At 41.2% G+C, this 20,207-nt stretch overlaps 1 protein-coding gene across 5 annotated transcripts in view; it reads left to right on the top strand.

Moving 5' to 3' along the window:
- The first annotated feature begins 284 nt into the window (after nucleotides 1-284).
- Nucleotides 285-20,207, top strand: part of LOC139279745 (protein 4.1-like) — a 138,633-nt gene continuing 118,710 nt past the window's right edge. For all 5 annotated transcript variants that reach the window (XM_070898938.1, XM_070898936.1, XM_070898937.1 and 2 more), the window contains exon 1: nucleotides 285-394. The gene's annotated coding sequence lies outside the window, so the exon portion shown is untranslated. The remainder of the gene's footprint in view (nucleotides 395-20,207) is intronic.

Here is a 20,207-nt window from a genome sequence, read left to right as displayed (position 1 = left end):
ATTAAGATAACTGTTTTTGAGAACATAGTGGAACGGGAGCACTGACACCTGGTGTGGGAGGTGTTGGGAATATTTTTGTGCTACGTTTCCGAGCTGTTGACATGCTCTGATCCAGGCTGCTCGGGCTTGCGCCGATCGCTGTTGCTTTAGCATGCCCCAGTGTTCTATCTTTTACACGGTGATTGGATGCAAGGTGAGGCAGGTTAATGTGATTGGTGCGTTTGAGTCGCTAGCTCCTTGTTTTACATACTCTGACCCACCCACAACAGAAACTGATACTTGCCATGAGTTTGGAGCTTACGTACAACATACACATTGCATGAGTGAAACGTGATTTTAGGATCCTTGGATGCTGCTTTTCTTCTTTTGAAATCGTCGCTTTCTGTAAATCAAGGTGAGCTACTCTGAGTTTTGCTTTGCATTTTGAGCATTTTTTTCCTATTAATTCTGGTACTTTGTTGTGATGTTTTTTAAACAGGCGCCATTTTGCACTGAGGTATTAATTGTGTGTAGCATTAGCGTTCAATGAAGCATCCTTTGAACAGGTTCTCCTGAGTATAAGCTATTTACCAGATAGAATAATTTTAGTTTTTGTTTGAAATTGTGTGTTTGAGTGTTTTCTATTACATAAATATTCCTATCGTAATCCTTCCATGTTCTGGTGATTCACCTTTATTGCTTTAAACTTCTACCTGCTTTCTGTAAATTCTGTATTAAACATTCATACTCGAGACTTGTCACTGTTAAATACAGTAAGACACCTTACTATAGTTCTCACTGTCCGTTGCATCTGTTACCTTTTACTCTGGCTGTGAAGCAGCATATTTGTTTTTAACAATTGCTATATCCTTACACAAACAATGAACTTTAGTTGTTGATACTGGGAAGGGCAAGGCATTCTTCCTATGTATGTGAACTTAAAAAAAAAAATGTTTGTCTATTGTTTGGGAACATGACGTGCCGGGACGAGTTGTAGGTAGGTTGGTCAGTGTGATCAGCACGGGGGTCTCCTTTGTCTTGTTCCTTTTGTGTTTGCAGCCTCCTGCTGCCTGGAGAGGAGAATGGGGGTGGGGTGGCTTAATTCTTAGATGTCTTGTTGCCTTTGAACTGCCGACTTAACTGTATCTTTCTTGTGGGATTTGTACTATTACAGTCCCTGTTTTCATAGTCTGTACTTGGAATGTCTATAGGTGGTGTACTGTTAAAATTTAAAGCTCATATGAAGTAAATTATCTTGAGGTTGATTTCAAAGAGCAGTTGCATTGTGGTGAAGCCCACCAATGGAGTACACAATTCTATTAAAAACATAGTTTCATAAACCTTGTACTGTATCCAAGAACATATTGTATCTAAGGTATTGAATGCATTTCACAGCCATATTGAAGTTTTTCTGACTTAGGATTTCCATTTATTGCGACATACAAATTGTGCTCCCCACTGCACCAGAATCTTTTTCTTAACCTATCTCCAGTATTTTAATGTATGTTCGTTTTACTGTTTAAACTATTCCTAAATGCTGCTTAAAAATCTGTCGAGTTTCCATTAGTAATATCAGTGCAATCTGGGCAGAATCGGCTGAACCAATGCAAAAGATCAGGAAATTTTAAACGTAAGCTCTGGAACTCCCTCCCTAAAACTCTCTGCCTCTCTACCTCTCCTTCCTTCTTTAAGATGCTCCTTAAAACCTACCTCTTTGACCATCTGAAATACCACCAACAATGTCGCCACAAGATCCTGCAAATCCCCTGGGTGGACAGACGCACCTCGACCAGGCCAACATCCCCAGCATTGACCACACTCCGCTGGGCAGGCCACATTGTTCGCATGCCTGACTCAAGACTCCCAAAGCAAGCACTCTACTTGGAACTCCTACACAGCAAACGAGCCCAAGGAAACGTTTCAAGGACACCCTCAAAGCCTCCTTGATAAAGTACAACATCCCCACTGACACCTGGGAGTCCCTGGCCAAAGACCGTCCTAAGTGGAGGAAGTGCATCTGGGAGGCTGCTGAGTACCTCGAGTCTCATCGCCGAGAGCATGCAGAAACCAAGCGCAGGCAGCGGAAGGAGTTTGCGGCAATTCAGTCCCACCCACCCTTTCCCTCAACGACTGTCTGTTCAACCTGTGACAGAGACTGTAATTCTCGTATTGGACTGTTTAGTCACCTAAGAACTCATTTTTAGAGTGGAAGCAAGTCGTCTTCAATTCCGAGGGACTGCCTCTGATGATGGTCATCTGCCATAATTTCTTATGTGGCTTGGTGTCTAATTTATTTGTTTTATCTTATGACATTGCTTTGACACACCTTGGGAAGTCCTACTACGTTAAAGCTGCTATATAAATAAAAGTTGTTGTTGTAGTAAGTGAGTTACACCCCAAAATCACTTGTGCTCGTGTTTTCCACAATCTTTTACGCTAGTTCAAGATTGAATTCATCCAATCAAGCCCCGCCCACATAACTGACCACACTTCTGGGTCGATATTGCAAGATTCCGCCAGTTACACTGGCTCGGGAGGTTCTTCAAATTACATGCATTTTCTTAGATGCACAAGCACCAGTAGGCATATTTTTAAAGTTTTCATATAAAAAAATTTAATTTACTAAGAAACTAACTAGTATATATCAATGAATTTTCAGGTACAGAAAATAATCAAAAAGGCCAATGGGATGTTGGCCTATATATCTAGAGTACTAGAATACAAGGGGGTAGAAGTTATGCTGCAGCTATACAAAACTCTGATTAGATCATACCTGGAATACTGTGAGCAGTTTTGGGCCCAAGACCTTCGGAAGGATATATTGACCTTCGGAAGGATATATTGGCCTTGGAGGGAGTGCAACGTAGGTTTACCAAAATGATCTCAGGACTTCAAAGGTTAAATTATGAGGAGAGATTACACAAATTAGGATTGTATTCCCTAGAATTTAGACTGTTAAATGGTGATCTGATTGAAGTTTTCAAGATATTAAGTGGATTAAGGGCGGATTCTAGGACTACGGGGCATCTTCTAAAAATTCGAGCCAGACCTTTCAGGAAAGAAATTAGGAAACACTTCTACACACAAAGGGTGGTAGAAGTTTGGAACTCTTCCGCAAACGACAATTGATGCTCGACCAATTAATTTTAAATCAGAGATTGATAGCTTTCTGTTAACCAAAGGTATTAAGAGATATGGGCCAAGGCGGGTATATGGAGTTAGGTCACAGATCAGCCATGATCTCATTGAATGGCGTACACCTGTTCCTATGTTCCTAATGAAACTATTAAATGATTCAGTATTTTTTTTACTTCATTTTCAGTTATTTTAAAAGTCTCTGGTAGAGGACTGGATAGCCTTATAAAATGTTTATTTTTGCTGATTAAACCAATTTTCAGTTGTATTAATAAAACTGCACCAGGTTACCACTCTTAAATACATCAAGGAATACTTTCTAATGAAAAAAAAAGAAATGCAGCCCGGTTGTGCTGGTTCGTGGAAGTTTTAAGTTTGTGATTATGCAAATACATTTAGTGGAAACTTGAACTTTAACTTAACAATGCAATTTTGCAAAAAAGAAAGACTTGCATTTATATAGCGCTTTTCACGACCACCAAACGTCCCAAAGCGCTTTACAGTCAATTAAGTACTTTTTGGAATGTAGTCACTGTTGTAATAATCCTGGAAATGTGGCAGCCAATTTGCGCACAGCAAGGTCCCACAAACAACAATAATGATAATGACCAGATCATCATTTTTGTGATGTTGATTGAGGGATAAATATTGGCTAGGACACCAGGGGATACCTCCCCTGCTCTTCTTCAGAATAGTGCCATAGGATCTTTTATGTCCACCTAGTGTCTCGGTTTAACATCTCATCCAAAAAACAGTACCTCTGACAGAGCAGCATTCCCTCAGTACTGCACTGGAGTATCAGCCTAAATTTTTGGACTCAAGTCCCTGGAGTGGGACTCGAACCCACAACCTTCTGACTCCAAGGTGAGGGTGCTGCCAACTGAGCCATGGTTGACACACAGTTTCTTGATTATGCCCAAAGCAGAAACTCTACTCCCTCTAATATGTTAGCATTTGGCAACTTTACATCTCATCAGCCTGTAATGTACCATATTTTAATGTGTTGTAAAGCAAGCAATACTGTAGCCAAATTATATCCCTCTTGGAAAATGTGTGAAAGCACGGGATTCGCTCAAGATTTCCTATTCCTACACCATTTGTACTCCGGTGCTTGATGTATTGTTGTCACTGAACTTATTTAAGGAGAAGTCACACTTAAGCCAGCAGGTATGGAAAATTGTGATGAATTGTGAAAGACGGGGCGGGGGGGGGGGGGTAAATATTTTAAATGGAGTAAAGGAACAGAGTGGCATTGGTGTGCAGATAATTAAAGGTAGCAGCACAAGTATATAAGGCTGTATTTAAAAAAAAAAGAAGAAATCCTTGATTTTGTATGTAGAGGCATAAAATACAAAAGCAACGACGTAACGTTAAATTTATATCAGACCAATATCCAGTTGTTTACAGTTTGGGGCATCCCATTATAGGAAGGATATAAAAGCAATGGAAATGACGCAATGTACATTCACAAATATTATCACGTTACAGTCGTGAAGAGAGAAATTGTGCTTCTTTTCATAAGAGCTAAGGGGTGACCTGTTTGAGGTCTTCAAGATTATGAAGGGTTATGATAAAGTATTGAAAGATTATTTCCCCAGCTTGGGTGAGATGGTATTGAGGGCACAAACTTAAGATAATTACAAAAAATTAAAGGAAAGGTTGGGGGGGTGGGGGGAAACTGTAGACATGCTGGTTAGAATGTGGAAAATTCTCAAATCCTTGTTGAAGCAGAATTCTTGGGTTCTTTTCAAAGGGAATTCAGTTACTTGCAAAAGAGAAATATTAATATCCATAGGAAGCAAGCAAAATAGTGGGATTAAACTATGTGGCTCATCGAGGATAAAAATTGCAGACGTGATGGGCCAAATGGACTGTTTCTGTTGTGTAATATTCGGTGTTATCATAGACAGTCCCTCGAATTCGAGGAAGACTTGCTTCCACTCTAAAAGTGAGTTCTCAGGTGACTATACAGTCCAATACGGGAATTACAGTCTCTAACAGGTGGGGTAGACAGTGGTTGAAGGAAAGGGTGGGTGGGCTGGTTTTCCGCACGCACTTTCCGCTGTCTGCGCTTGGTTTCTGCATGCTCTCAACGACAAGACTCAAGGTGCTCAACGCCCTCCCGGATGCTCTTCCGCCACTTTGGCCATTCTTGGGCCAGGGAATCCCAGGTGCCGGTGGGGATGTTGCACTTTATCAATTATATTTATAATATAATTACCATACTTAATTGTAACATACTATTTAGCTGGGTTTAATTTTCCATGTGTCTATTCAGAAGAACATTGAAAGTGATACAGCAAAACTAAGGTCATCAGTACATTGCAAGATAATTTCCTGAATGACAGAAAATCAACTTCTTGTCTGAGGAGATATCTTGTACACAAAAATAAATTAACTTGTGGAACTTTTCTTTTTAAATAGGATTCTTCAAACTCTTGAATTTTTACTCGTGTAAAATTATATGCACAATTGCAATCAAAATTATTGCCAAGGTTTGGTTATTAAAATCTGTGGTGTAATTCTAGCAATAATACATAGTGGTTTGTATGCAAATGCTACTGAGGCATTGCAATGCAGAAGTGCCTTTGAATCACTTTCCTTTATGGATATATTTTTTTCAGTAAATTTTACATTTTGTTTTAAATGGGAGAGGTCTAGGGCATTCCAGTATCTCTCAAGACTTCAGATGAGAATCAATGGCTCGGTTACTGTAATAGTAATAATAAATTAACTTACAAAAGAATGCTTTTCAACGCTAAATAGTTTTGCCACTTTCTCCCTCTTCTGTTACCATTCACTGGCTGAGACTAGATAAAATTTTACCAGGTGTCTGGTTAATGCCAGTATTTACACTTGCTGTTGAGATGTGTGCTAGAATACCCCGGAGTGATTTTCTACTTGAAATTCCCTCCTATCACTGTCCAAGCTCCTAGGGCATTTATGTTCCCTTGATATCCTGTCAAGATTAGCGACAGGGTTTATATGAACAACAGACATGCATGAATGTCAATTTAATGCAGTACACAGATTTGGCCAACAAAGATACATTTTTTAAGATTTAACTAATTTTGTGATGGAATTGAATATTAAGAGGTTCCACTTTGAAGTCAGTTATTTAGTGTGTTTAAATCTCAAAGTACCAGTATTAAGTCTCATTATCTAGCTCTGAATTTTCTCGATATAAGAACAGTTCAGTGAACAGCTGCCTCTTATGCTGCAGGAAATGTTTTGATTTCTGTGTCTATAGGTAACAAAGGATGTCACTGTGGTGACACAGCGTCAGTTTTCACATGTACGCTGAAGATACCCAGCTCTACCTCACCACCACTTCTCTCGACCTCTCCACGCTCTCTAAATTGTCAGACTGTTTGTCCGACATCCAGTTCTGGATGAGCAGAAATGTTCTCTAATTTAACATTGGGAAGACCGAAGCCATTGTTTTCAGTCCCCGGCACAAACTCCATTCCCTTGTCACTGACTTCATCCTTCTCCCGAACATCTGTCTGAGGTTGAACCACACTGTTCACAACCTTGATGTCATATTTGACCCTGAAATGAGCTTCCGACCACATATCTGTGGCATAACTAAGACTGTCTATTTCCACCTCTAACATCACCTGTCTCCGCCCTTGCCTCAGCTCATCTGCTGGAACCCTTATCCATGCCTTTGTTACCTCTAGACTTGACTACTCCAATGTACTCCTGGCTGGCCTCCCACATTCTACAGTACGTAAACCTGAGGTCATCCAAAACTAAGCTGACCATGCCCTAACTCGCAGCAAGTCCCATTCCCCTATCACCCCTGTGCTCGGTGACCTTCATTGGCTTCTGGTTTAAAAAATGCCTTGATTTCAAAATTTTCATCCTTGTTTTCAAATCCCTCCATGGCCTCCCCCCTCCCTATCTTCGAGCCCACAACCCCACCACCCCCCCCCCTCCAGGATATCTGCGTTCTTCTAATTCTGCCCTCTGCGCATCTCTGATTATAATCGCTCAACCATTGGTGGCAGTGCCGTCTGTTGCCTAGGCCCCAAGCTTTGGAATTCCCTGTCTAAACCTCTGTCCCTCTACACCTCTCTCCCCTCCTTTAAAACACTCCTTAAAACCTTCCTCTTTGACCAAGCTTTTGGTCATCTGCCCTAATTTTTTGTCTTCTAATACTCCTGTTGAGTGCCTTGGGAAGTTTTACTACATTAAAGGTGCTATATAAATACAAGTAGTTGTTGATATTGCAGTAGAGTCCCTCTCCTCGCATGCATTTCTTGAAAGGTGATGGCTAGTGGCATTGATTAATGGTTGCAAAAATTCTAAAGCAGGACTATCAACTATGAACTGCAAGCTGTTGATTTGCAAGTGACTCTTAAGTACCCTTTATGAGGCAGGGAATTAATTTTACGGAGATATTAGTAAATTGTCCAAATACTTATGCACTGATGCAGCCTAAATGTGTCTTCTGTCAGTTCATGGTTGTAAGTACACTTAGCATAACATAGGCTGTAAATTTAGTCATTCAGCATTTACTGAGTGAGATGCTCTGGCCTGACATGTGAATGGCATTTTATCCTGCCACTGGTGAATTGGTATGTTCTGTGGGTCTGCAACATTCTGGTAGAATTGAATTAACATCTAAAGGTTTTGACTGTACTTCTGTTTTTGTAGGGCAATTAGTGAGCACTCTTACATCCTGTTTTACAGTTCTGTAGCACAGAAAGAATCTCAAAACTACATCATCAGAGCAGAATTGTACCAAGGGGACATTTACATTACAACCACAAAATCTGCTCAGTGTTTTCTCGCCCTAGGACTGCAATTATAGTCTAAATGCAGTCCGAGTCTGGATTTGAGGCTTGATCTGCCACTCAAACAAAGCAGTCCACTTCACTTTACTTTGGAGTCTGTTCGGGCCTTCACACCCGATTTACACTCCAGGTTTAGCGCCAGTGAGAAGTGGTTTTGACTTTGCACCAATGCTACACTTGTGGAGTGTGAATGCATTTTAATCCACTCGGGTGATATGAAATCAGTTGAGTGCAAGAATAAAAAAATTTAGCTGCTGGTAATTTTGAAAACATAATATTGCTCATCCACATAATAGTTACAGTTACAGTGAACAGGTATATGTTTGTGTGTATGTGCATGCTCATCAACATGCAGGATAGTAATACTAGGAAATAGAGCACTATCCCATTTTGGTCGTGTAATCAGATAAGAGAAGAGCACAACTTTACCCCAACAATGTGCTTCAGAAGAATCCTCTGATGCACAAGTGTGACATTTCCACTATTATGCCAGTCCCCTTGTGGTCTTTCTGAGTAAGATGTAAGATGTGCAATTGGTAAAGATTTAGGAAATGTTTGTGCTTTTGGGCCATACCGAGTACGAATTGGGTTGAGAAGGGAAGGCCTTCCCCATTAACCTGGGATGGATTCGAACCTTGATCCTAGAGGTGTTTCCATAGTTTTTCATTCCCTCCACTGCTCTCAAACCCTACCAATATGCTTGTATTGCTTCCATAACCTGAAAGACTTGTGCTTATATAGCGCATTTCATGATCTTAGGATGCCCCAAAGCAATTTACAGCCAATTAAGTACTTTTGAAGTCTTGTTACTGTTGTAATGTAGGAAACACGGCAGCCAATTGCGCACAGCAAGCTCCCAAGAATAGCAATGTGATCATGACCAGTTAATCTGTGTTTTTTTATGTTGAGGGATAAATATTGGCCAGGACACCAGGGATAACTCCCCTACTATCCTTCGAAATAGTGCCATAGGATCTTTTATGTTCACCTGAGAGAGCACACGTGGACTCGGTTTAACGTCACATCCGAAAGATGGCACCTCCAACAGTGCAGCACTCCCTTAGAACTGCATTGCACTAGAGTGTCTGCCTAGATTTTTGTGCAGAAGTCTCTAGAGTGGGACACCTGAAACATCACTTCCAGTGCTCTAAATGCTGACTCCTCTTCCAACACTTGTATACTGGTGTCCTTTCTCCCAGTGGTGCCAGACACCAGGATACCTCCACCAGACCCAGGCTGCCCTCTATTTTTTCCCAGAATTTCCACAAAACAACGCTTCCAATCCAGCCAGCCTGTTGCCCCATGCTACAACAGCCCAGGATCCTCTCGGGACACTAGCATCATCTACAATTCTGACACGCCCAAGGTCCCTCTTCAGTGCTCTCTCTGGATCTCAGCACCCTTCCCAATACTGCCACCTCTTGGGCCCCTCTGCCCTAGTATTGAGTGTCCCCAGCACTTCCCCATATTTCTCTGGAACTACCCCTTGCTCAGCTGCCAAACCCTGGAAGTCCCACACTACTAGGTATTGCTCATCAAACTAAACCACACATTCAAACCACAACCCCACATTCTAATCTAAAAAAAAAAGCAAGAAATAAAAAGTAAATATATAAATTTTAAAAATTGTAATTATCAAGACTAAACTGTTTCCTGTAAAAAAAAAATGGAACGGACAGCATCCTGAACTACTGATTTAAAAAAAGTCACTAAATACCAGGAAATAAAAAAAAATGCGCTTTAAGTCACCATAAATCAAGATCATAATCCACTGTGCATTACATGGCATACTAACACCTCTGATTATAAAACAGCGTATTCTTTGATTTCCATGTGAAAAACTTTATATGAAATGTATGCAAATAGAGATATGAAATCCAGGCTAAAGTGATATTGATGACAATCATAACTACCATCCCATTTTATCCACTGCAGTTAATCTCCAGTATCATTAAGATCAAGCAGATGTGCTGATATCTACTTGATCTATCAGCAGCAGATTATTTCTGCAGCTTTGTTTTGATTGATCCACAACAGCTCAGTAAGACCTCTTTCTGCCCTCCTCCTAAGCAGAAGATATTTATAGCCTGTTACTCTTTGAGCAGCTGTTTAGCTTGTGTAGAGCAATATATTTGCCAACCTTTTGCTTTACTCATTTTTCCAATAAACAGGCTAGTCTTTATAGATACCCAATTGTGAGAGGTTGGCATGTTTTCCACCTAAAAGCAAGTACAATAAATATCCTAAATTTAGTTTCAAAATGAAATGGCTGAGCATGTTTCTGAGGCACCAGGTTTTAACCTGTTTTTATTGATAGTTCCAGCCAGGGTGTTGCTAGTTAGTGGCAATGCCATTTCCCCGCAGTTTCTGCAGCTCTTTACAGTTACAAAAGTCTTGTGTTGACTAGCATTTTATGCAATGCTATCCAATCACAAGTTTGTAAAATCCAAACCATAATTTGAATGTTGTTTAAAGCCTCTTGAAAGTTGGCTCATCTATCGCTCAAAGCTTGGCAAATTTGTAAGCAAAGTAACAAGAATAAAGTGCTTGTTCATACTTTAAGCAGTTTCAGTTGATGATACTGAACATTAATGGTGGTTTATTTTAAAAATGCCTGTAGTTCCTACACAAGTTGTAGAATACTAGCTGTAGATCTTATTGGATCACCTAGCTAATATCACCTCTTATAGATCCTGTTACGTGTCTCTAGACTAGATTTATACAGCATTCATAACAATGTGAATTATTAAGACACTGATACCATGACTTAAATTATGACTTTATTTTAGTTCAATTAGATTTTATGTATAATTATATTTGTGGTGCCTCCTCAGTTTGATGTGCAGTTGTCTTTCTGTTAGTGCCACTGGGGCAACCTGGTGTCACTCCTATTGGTTTATTTAAAATAGGCAAAGGAAAAATGGAACCATCTCAATAAAATATGACCAATACATACCATCAGTATTTCAGGTCTAAGTATCCTGCTTCATTGGCAAAATTCTATGTGAAAGTGTTGAAAATGAATAATAGTTGGTGGAGTCTTTTCTGATGTTTGAGAGTTTGTTTGTAGGTGTGCTTTGATTTTCTTTACAAATAACCTGATGTAGACCTCTTCTGCTATGGGAGCGTACCACATGGTTAAGGGTGGGGGCTTTTCATATCATGAATGGGAAACAATGTCTTCCATTTTATAGCACAGTAGTTCAAACACCACAATGGTAGGTATGTGTTTTTTCTCCTTTTAGTTTGTTTTTGTGGCCTCTGTTACCTGAATTCAGATTCAGTCCAGATTTGTGGCATGAATGTCTTATCTCTGGCATCTGTAAGCTGGGACAGCTCCAGACATCTCTGAATCCTGTGGTTGTAGGGTCCCTTTACTCAGGGGTGGGGGGGGGGGGGGTCCTTGATGTCATGCTGTGTAAATCTAAATCCAGCTCTGATTTTATCTTTTCAATCTTGTTTAGTTGTTAGCTGCACACTGATCAATTTTTCAGGTCCTATGGAGCTTTATGCAGCACGCAAATCAACTATTAAGGGTCCCAGGTTTTAGAGGAACCTGTATTTTACACAGTAGGAGGTGTGAAGTTGGGAAAAAGATTGGCAGCAGTTGGAGATGACGGAGGAATGTGATACAATTGTAAAGTCTATAGATCATTGAAGTATCTAAGAAAACACCAGGAGAAGCTGCAGAGTAACACAGAAAAGGGGGAGTAACAGAGAGAGAGAGAGCAGTGCAGCAACGGAGAGAAAAGAAAGACTTGGATTTATATAGCGCCTTTCATGACCACCGGATATCTCAAAGCGCTTTACAGCCAATTAAGTATCTTTAAAGTGTAGTCACTGTTGTAATGTAGGAAACACAGTGGCCAATTTGCACACAGCAAGCTCCCACAAACAGCAATGTGATAATGACCAGATAATCTGTTTTTTATGTTATGTTGATTGAGGGACACTGGGGATAACTCCCTTGCTCTTCTTCAAAATAGTGCCATGAGATCTTTTACGTCTACTTAAGACAGCAGACGGGGCCTCGGTTTAATGTCTCATCCAAAAGATGGCACCTCCAACAGTGCAGCACTCCCTCAGCACTGTCGGAGTGTCGGCCTGGATTTTGTTTGTGCTCTAGTCCCTGGAATGGGACTTGAACACACAACCTTCTGACTGAGAGACGAGAGTGCTACCCACTGAGCCACAGCTGACTAACTGAAGAGTAACCGAAACATGGGAGATGCTGAAACATCCTCTCTGCTATAGGAAATACAACTTTATAATCTTGTATATTTTTGTTAAAATTTGCAAAATCTGAACTTCACCTGTGGGGAAAGTGACGGAGACCGAAAAACCCAGAGAAAGGAAAAGGGAAACGGGCACAGTAGAAAAAGTAGTTATTTCTGTTGACTCATAAAACGCAGGTAGTGTCCCAACCAAACCATTGCCAGATCAATGATCAAGTTAAGTTATCCTTGTCTGAATAGAATTAGGAACCCTTGCCTTCTCTGTTATGTTGTCAGATAGGCTGCAATATTTCACATGTAAATTTCTGAATTTTCGTAAGGGATGCATCAACCCGGTGAATCAGAATAATAGCCAAGTCCAATGCTTGACCAGCTCAATCGTGATGGGATTTGGGATTGGCGGGGGGGATGGGACACAAAGCAGCTGTTGCAGACTGCTTTTGAGCCAGTCAGTCTGCAAGAATCTCGTAGTGGTCTCAATCGATTTCTTAGAGGGCAAGGGTCCACTCGACAGAATTTAACATGGTGCACAGCAATTTAGAAGTCATACTTATGGATTTTCTAAGGATGACTTGTAGGAAATAGAAATATCCATATTAGTGCATTAGGGGTTCCACTGTCTTCTCTGATCTTGGGGGACCCATTTTTTATTTGTTCCTGGCCTGGGATCTGGGCATCGCTGGCAAGGCCAGCATTTATTGCCCTTGAGAACGTGGTGGTGAGCCGCTGCCTTGAACCACTGCAGTCCTTGTGGTGAAGGTGCTCCCACAGTGCTGTTAGGAAGAGAGTTCCAGGATTTTGACCCAGTGACGATGAAGCAACAGTGATATATTTCCAAGTCAGGATGGTGTGTGACTTGGAGGTGATGGTGTTCCCATGCGCCAGCCGCCCTTGTCCTTCTAGGTGGTAGAAGTCGTGGGTTTGGGAGGTGCTGTCGAAGAAGCCTTGGTGAGTTGCTGCAGTGCATCTTGTAGATGGTACACACTGCAGCCACGGTGCACGGGTGGTGGAGGGAGTGAATGTTTAAGGTGGTGGATGGTGTGCCAATCAAGCGGACTATTTTGTCCTGGATGGTGTTGAGCTTCTTGAATGTTGTTCGAGCTGCACTCATCCACACATTAATGCTAAAGAGTTATTTCTGTAGAATTTGAACTGAGCAAATGTATAGCGACTAGAAGAAATGGACAGTGCAGACGAGCATAGGAAATCTAAAACAAAGAAATTAGAGGTAGATCAATCATTTTGAATGGGTGTAACTCAAAGTTTTGTATAAGTATGTTTGACCACAAGTACAATTTTTTCTTCAGAATGCCATTTGGGGAGGGAAGGAAAAGAAGTATTTGGAGTAATCTTGAAATGGGTTAAATTTTCACATACAAGACTTCACAGTATATTTAGTTTGTGACAAAAATCGTTTGGTTAGTATTAAAAATAGCAAAATACATTGTATAGACAATATGGGATTTATCAGTCGTACCAGTTGCTGTTAACTACACAATTATATAAGTCTGTGGTTAATGAGAAGAGTTTATGCTGTACCATTCAACATCTCATTAATTTACTGTGTTGTGTCTGGTACTTGAAAGCCCAAGCTGGTTCATGATTAATTAGTGTTCGACCCCTAAACCAGACTCCAGTGTCATTTTCTATGTGGGTTTTCTTGCATCCTGAATCCTATAAAGCTTTTATATATTTGATTATGCCAATGACTTTATATGCTGATAAATTGTTGGTAACATAATGTAATGAAGCACTAGATACTGAAATCTCTTGCCTAACTAGTTAAATCTATCAGCTCATCTTTGTTCTATTGACTGTACTGGAGCAGTGCCTTCAGTTTTGGTTTTTGTGGGGGGGGCGTAAGGGGAATGGAACTGAGTTGAACATTTCAAGCAGGATTAGCTGCATATGGGCTTCACAACATCCTAAGCCAGAAATGCTGAAGCCAATTGTAGTATTTCTGTTGTTGCCCCAGCTTGGACCAGGTAACTGAGCAGGGACTGGGGATCAAACCTGGGGTCTTCCTTGTCTGCTTTGTTCAGTTGCTTGCTGCCTGAATCAGCTGAGTCATCGGGAGAGCTGCCCTGCATTAACCTCCTATGGAATAATGGCAATAAGAAACAGAAGACAAAAGGAACAAACTGAACATTTTTCCCTGGGGTGTTTGTTGCTGGGGGAATGGGGAGGAAGTGGGTTTCTGCAAAGAAGATGTAATACTTAAAAAAAAAAAAAAAGTTTCAGTCAGGATCAAGAGATTTCATGTTTTACCCCTAGAATTTCTAGTTAGAGAGAAATGTGCTCCTTTGCCAAGAATGTGAGTGGACTTCTGATAGTTTTTGCTATATCTACAAAATAATAGTTCTAATATATCCACATGGAGTGGAAGGGAGAAGTGAGCCAGCTGGCATTGGGACATCTTATTTGAGAAGAATAGTTGATGCCGTTTAATTGCTGCTTATCAGCTGCTCACCCTATCTAAATGAGGTAGGGATGTTCAGTGACCCTGCCCTGTTTATTCCCTTCCCCTTCCCCCACAACTGACACTAAAACCAAACCGTGACAGCTTTACATGCCAGTAATCTCCTGTCACATGAAGCAATTGATTCAACTGGAAGATAACCTAATACATGCAATGCCTTAACATGTGCAATGTCAGATTGTGGTTACGAGCCAGAGATAGAGATGTGGTGGAAGAAATGTCCTTGCATGCTTTTCAGGTTTCTACCTACCGAACTGAGCTAGAGAGGCAGCATGTTAATCATGACCTGAGTGAGGGAGGTATCTGTTTGTATTGATAAAGTAATGACTGCTATAGTTTGCCTTTAACATGGTGCTGCTTTTATAGTGAGAAATTAGTGGTTGTCGTTTGAGATGTAGGATTGTGTCACAATATTGTGCTAATAGGTTCATTTGCATAATCTGAAGACTAACTTGGCCTTTGACGGCTGTTGTCATCAGTTCTGGAATTGAAGTAGATTTTTTTTTGTTGCCCCCACAAAATATGAAATATTTCTGAAATATAAAGAGAGCAGATTTGATGTACAGGTGCAACGTCCTGAATCCAGAACTCCGAAAACCAGAATTGTCCGAAAACCGGACATTTCGACGAGCAGCGAGGAGCGGAGGATCGGTGGGCGGCGAGGTCTGAAATCTGGAAAAACCCAAAAACCGGCACGGACTCGGTCCTGAGGATTCCGGATTTCAGATGTTGTACCTGTACTACCAAAGCCTATAATCTAAAAATTAATGTTCTGGGAGAATTTTAATTGGGACTTCTCCTGATTAGGCCTTACTGAGCAGTTTGGAGGGGTTGTGGTGGGCCTTTTACTCTCTTCACAGTGATTATCTGGGTAAGATGGATGCATAGATGTTTGAGATGCAGCTAAGTAAGTGTTGCAGGCTTGGCACTTTCGATGTTACAACAAAATATTATTGCAGGATGTTGTGACATATTTGGGGTCTTGGACTGCCAATAGTTCTCCCTCAAGCTTATGTAAAAATAGGTATCTTTCAGGTATCGTTCTAGTCCATCTCCTGAGTATACTGACTGAATGCAACTGTAATTGATTGAAAGTTTCAAACTGAGATCTATAAGTGAACCCGAGGGCCTGATTCTTTGGGGATCACATAATAATGGAACTGAAATACACTGCTCTCCTGACTTCCTGAAACATAGGGCCCAAGTTTCCACATGATTCGCGCCTGATTTTTAGGAGCAACTTATTTATACTTCTACAAATATTATAAATCCAACCTGAATAAACATTTATAAGCCAAGAAAAGATTAAATAAACCATCTTCCTACCTGTGTGAAAGTGCTTCAGCCAGGAAGAATTCTGCAGCCGTTCGTGCCGCTGAGAGAGAGAAAAAGAGGGTCTCGGGGTGGGGAGCGGGTGTCGGGTCTGGTCGGCGGGGGGGAGGGGGGGGGGGGAGCGGTTGTCGGGGGCGGGGAGCAGGAGCTGGCCGTGGGAGGAGCCTTCTTCATTCAGCCAGGGCTAGGGGCTGCGTGCTTCGGGCCCCTCCCACACAGTTCGGCGCCTGGAGCTACTGCACTTGCGTGCCGACTGTAGCGCGCATGTGCAGAGGTCCCGGCACTGTTTTCAGCGCCGGGACCTGGCTCCGCCCCCCCCACAGCTTGTGCTGGCTGCGCCGAGAGCCAGACCTGTAGGTAGGTGGAGAATACCGAGGATTTTTTTAGGTGCCGTTTTAGGCGCGAAAAACGGGCGCCCAGCTCGGAGGGGCGTCCGTTTTTTTTCTTGTGGAAACTTGGGCCCATAAATCTGTAACTTAATATAGCTGCAGTACAATACAATAGTGCTTGAGCATTATAGAGAAAATCTCTTAATAGATTGAATGAAATCAGAGTTGAAGGAAAGAATAAAATGGTTGATATGCAAATAGCTGAAACATCATTAATTGTATATGAAAGTTGTAAACTTTTTAGTTGCCCTCAATGTATATTGGATATCTATATTTTTGGATTATCTGCAGCATAGGTGTTCATAGTGAAGAACCAGAGCAGTTAGACTTAATGATGCTGGCAAAATGTCAATTCAGTTACAACTCACTGCTTACATCAATGAAGATAAACCATGGATACATTGACGTATCTACACCAGCATTAATGTAACTCATGACCTCTCTGCTGAAATGCATGTTAAAATATTTTTGCCTGAAGGATAAAAAAATTGTTAAATTAAACCCTTTTTATAATGGTGATGAAACATTCACCTAGTCACAGATTTATTACACATCACTGTTACTTCATTATACATAGCTCATGGGGCTCAATTTTCCTGGGTCATTTGCGCCGTTTTTGGCGCATGCTGTTTTTTTGGTATATTTATGTTTTTCAAAGTTTCCCCCTGCGATCTACGCTGGCGTAACTGACTTAGTTATGATTTTTCTAGGCCAGTTTTTTTTTACGTCATAGAAGGCGTTCCCTCATGTCTGCGCCGGTTTTTATAATCTTTTGCATTAGGGCCAAAATGTTTTCCTCCTAGGTGTAATAAATCTGCGACTAGGTGAATGTTTCATCACCATTATAAAAAGGGTTTAATTTAACAATTTTTAAAAACCTGGCCACTACCAAAAAACCTTCTGGGCACTTAAGAAAACCAATGCACATTGTCAAATCGGTGCTGAAAGATGCCGTTGTTTTTAAATCGAAGATTTTGGAGGGAGTCAAGAATACTGTCAAAATCAATAATAAAGTTAAACTTTCTTTACCTGTCAACGTAGTAAATGGAAGTTTGTTGGATTTCAGAAGTTTTTTTTTTATTCACACGGCACCATCGAACGTCTTTAAGCAGGGCTGGAGGTTGTCGCTTTGGCCGGCAGAATCGGCCCTGCGCCCGGACACAGGCTCGGGGCTCGGCTGGAAAACGAACCTGAGGAGGAGGGAAGAGGAGGGAGAGCGCGAGGTGCCGATCGGAAGGCTTATGCACTGAGCCCGGGGAGGGGGGTGCCGATCGGAAGGCTTCTGAAGACTACAATGAGTAGGGAGCTGGGGGGTGGTGGGGAGAGAGAAGGAGGGGGGGGGGGGGGGGGGGGAGGGGGGGGAGAGTCACAAGACTGCAATTAGTTAAGGGAAGAGAGAGGAGAAGTCACAAGACCTTTGGTGTGGTCCATCCATACAGACCTTGGGGAGAGAGAACTGTGAACCTGTACTGCCTGCTTTCCTGACGTTTAGAGCTTCTTTCAAAAGTAAAATTTAAGTATGGGGTTAATACTGACAATGCCATACCTTGTGTGAGTCTTCTGCATCATGGTGCTACGTAGGAGACAATTGATTAGATGTCATCGCATCAGGAACATCCGAGCCCTTAGGGTGCTGGGCAGGAGGCCTTGCCCACCTCGGGTATATTGAGACAGGTGTTTGTACCTCCACCCGAGTGATGCAGACTCTATCAGTTGTAGCTGAGATCTGAGAGTTGGTCAAAGCAAACCTGCAACCTAGAAGCATCAGGGGGACTGCTTTGTCCATTGAAGTGAAGGTTACAGCTGCACTTTCATTCTATGCCTCTGGCTCATTTCAAGCTACAAGCACCATTGTGCCGTAATCTTCTGCAACTTGGTTCCAGCATTTCTTCTTTTCTTTGGGTGGAACTTTTATGTGACTCCTGCTGGTGTCCAGCTACTGCCATCTGTTCTCAATCACAATAAATAGTGCCTCGTCTTTCGTTGCAAATAGCAGGCTCCACACCCCGAGGCAACTGGACACGCTGCGCGGCGCCAAATTCAAATTATAGATTGGGAAAACTCTGGCAAATTATTTCCAGCGCTTTTTCTGGCCTAGAAAAATGGCCGTAACTCTGGCAATACGCGAGAAAATGGGCTTGGGCAAAATTGAACCCATGATGAGGGTCACTGATTTACAGTGACCCAATGAATGAAATTCTGTTTTTATTGCTGTTCTAAAGATTTTGCGATACCATCTGGTTATGTTGAACACATTGAATTATAGTGACTAAATAAGTTGAATTCCATTTTATTACCTTTTGTTATGTTATTGGAATGTGGGTGATGCTGACAAGACTCTGAGAAGGTAGTGATGGGCTTTCTCCTTGAATTGATTCAATCCTTGTGGGGATGGTGCTCCCCTGATGGTGTTAAGTAGGAAATTCCAAGTTGACTCATCAACGAGGAAGAGATTTATGACATTTCTGGGTTTTGGGAATCGTGATTCTCCCTGTTATGGGCAATAAATTGTAATTTTGATGGCGGTGTTGTAAAATAAATGAGGTAGATTAATGTTTCTGGCGGTCCTGAAACCATGAAGCCTGCAGACTGTGGCAAATACAAACACTGGTGCTGAAATCTTGACCCACTCTTACAGGCAAGGGATGCAGTTTTAAAATTGCTCGCCTTTACAAATTTTCCCCAGCAATCAGCAAATATTTGGTGGTAAAACCCAAAGTTATGATTCATGACTTCCAAACAACTATGCACTCGCAATCTTGTGCATACAAAACTGTAGACCCCTGTGGAGTCTGTCCTGCATTGTAATTGGGCAGATTCTGCACACCAGGAGCTCCAACATATTGCAGAACCTCTTCAACTTCCCGCCACAGTCTCGGGTCATAACTATTCAGGTGACCCTTTATATTAGAGAAACTTCCTCGGGTATAGTAGCTCAGGCGATTTTCAGCCATTCTGAATTACAATAGCTGGTATGTACTCTGTACTGATGAGATCTGTTGGTGCTTTTGTGTTTTTGAGGGGGAAAAAAAATGCAGTTTTGATAATTTTTGTCCTGTGCAACATTTCTGTTAAAGATGAACAGTAGAAATTCCTCCTTGTAACATTAGGTCATAGGACATATGTTGCAAAAAGAGGTGTGGTTATGATTTCCTAACCAAGCAACTTGTGACTGAATTGTGTCATGGCTTAGGAAAGGACATCCTTCTCTTGAAAACAGCAATATTATGATTTCTAATCTTTGCAGCTGGAGTGTAGCAAATGCCTAGCATAGTAAACTGACTATAGTATGTTGATGGTTCCTCATGAAAGAAATCTTTGTAATGTGTCTCTGTACAACAAATCTTAAAAACAAACTGCTACCAAGAACAGAAAGGAGAAATCCTCAGTAAATATGATCTTGAATTCATTAGTATTTTCAGTGTTTTATTTGAAAGTTTAAATATATAAACTGACAAGACTGATCTGGGAAAATATATCACTGAAGAATTTAGTCATATTTGGTGTTGGAAATCTTCAAAATTGTTATTTATTCAGAAAGAAATGAAATTGTCCTCTTCAAGATTGGTGTTTATACTGAACAGTAAAGGGGTTGAAAATAACTGGTTGGACTACTGAGTATTTCATCACTTTGTTATAAAACGACTTTTAACGGCTGTACTTTTTTAGGAAATCATAAGCTCAGAATGTCCACACAGAAATGATTGCACAAAATATATCAGCCTTGAATGGAGCCCTGCTAAATCTGCATGCTCCATCAGCACACCCAGATGAATAAATGTGTTTGTAGCTCTGAAAGGGTTACAGTATTGTAGTGACAGCAAGTAAAGTTGTCCTCACATGGACAAGATAATCC

The sequence above is a fragment of the Pristiophorus japonicus genome, chromosome 14 (genome assembly GCF_044704955.1).
Source record: "Pristiophorus japonicus isolate sPriJap1 chromosome 14, sPriJap1.hap1, whole genome shotgun sequence".
Taxonomy (NCBI): Eukaryota; Metazoa; Chordata; class Chondrichthyes; family Pristiophoridae; genus Pristiophorus; species Pristiophorus japonicus.
The sequence above is the reverse complement of the archived record's forward strand: the minus strand, read 5'-3'. Positions and strand labels throughout refer to the sequence as shown.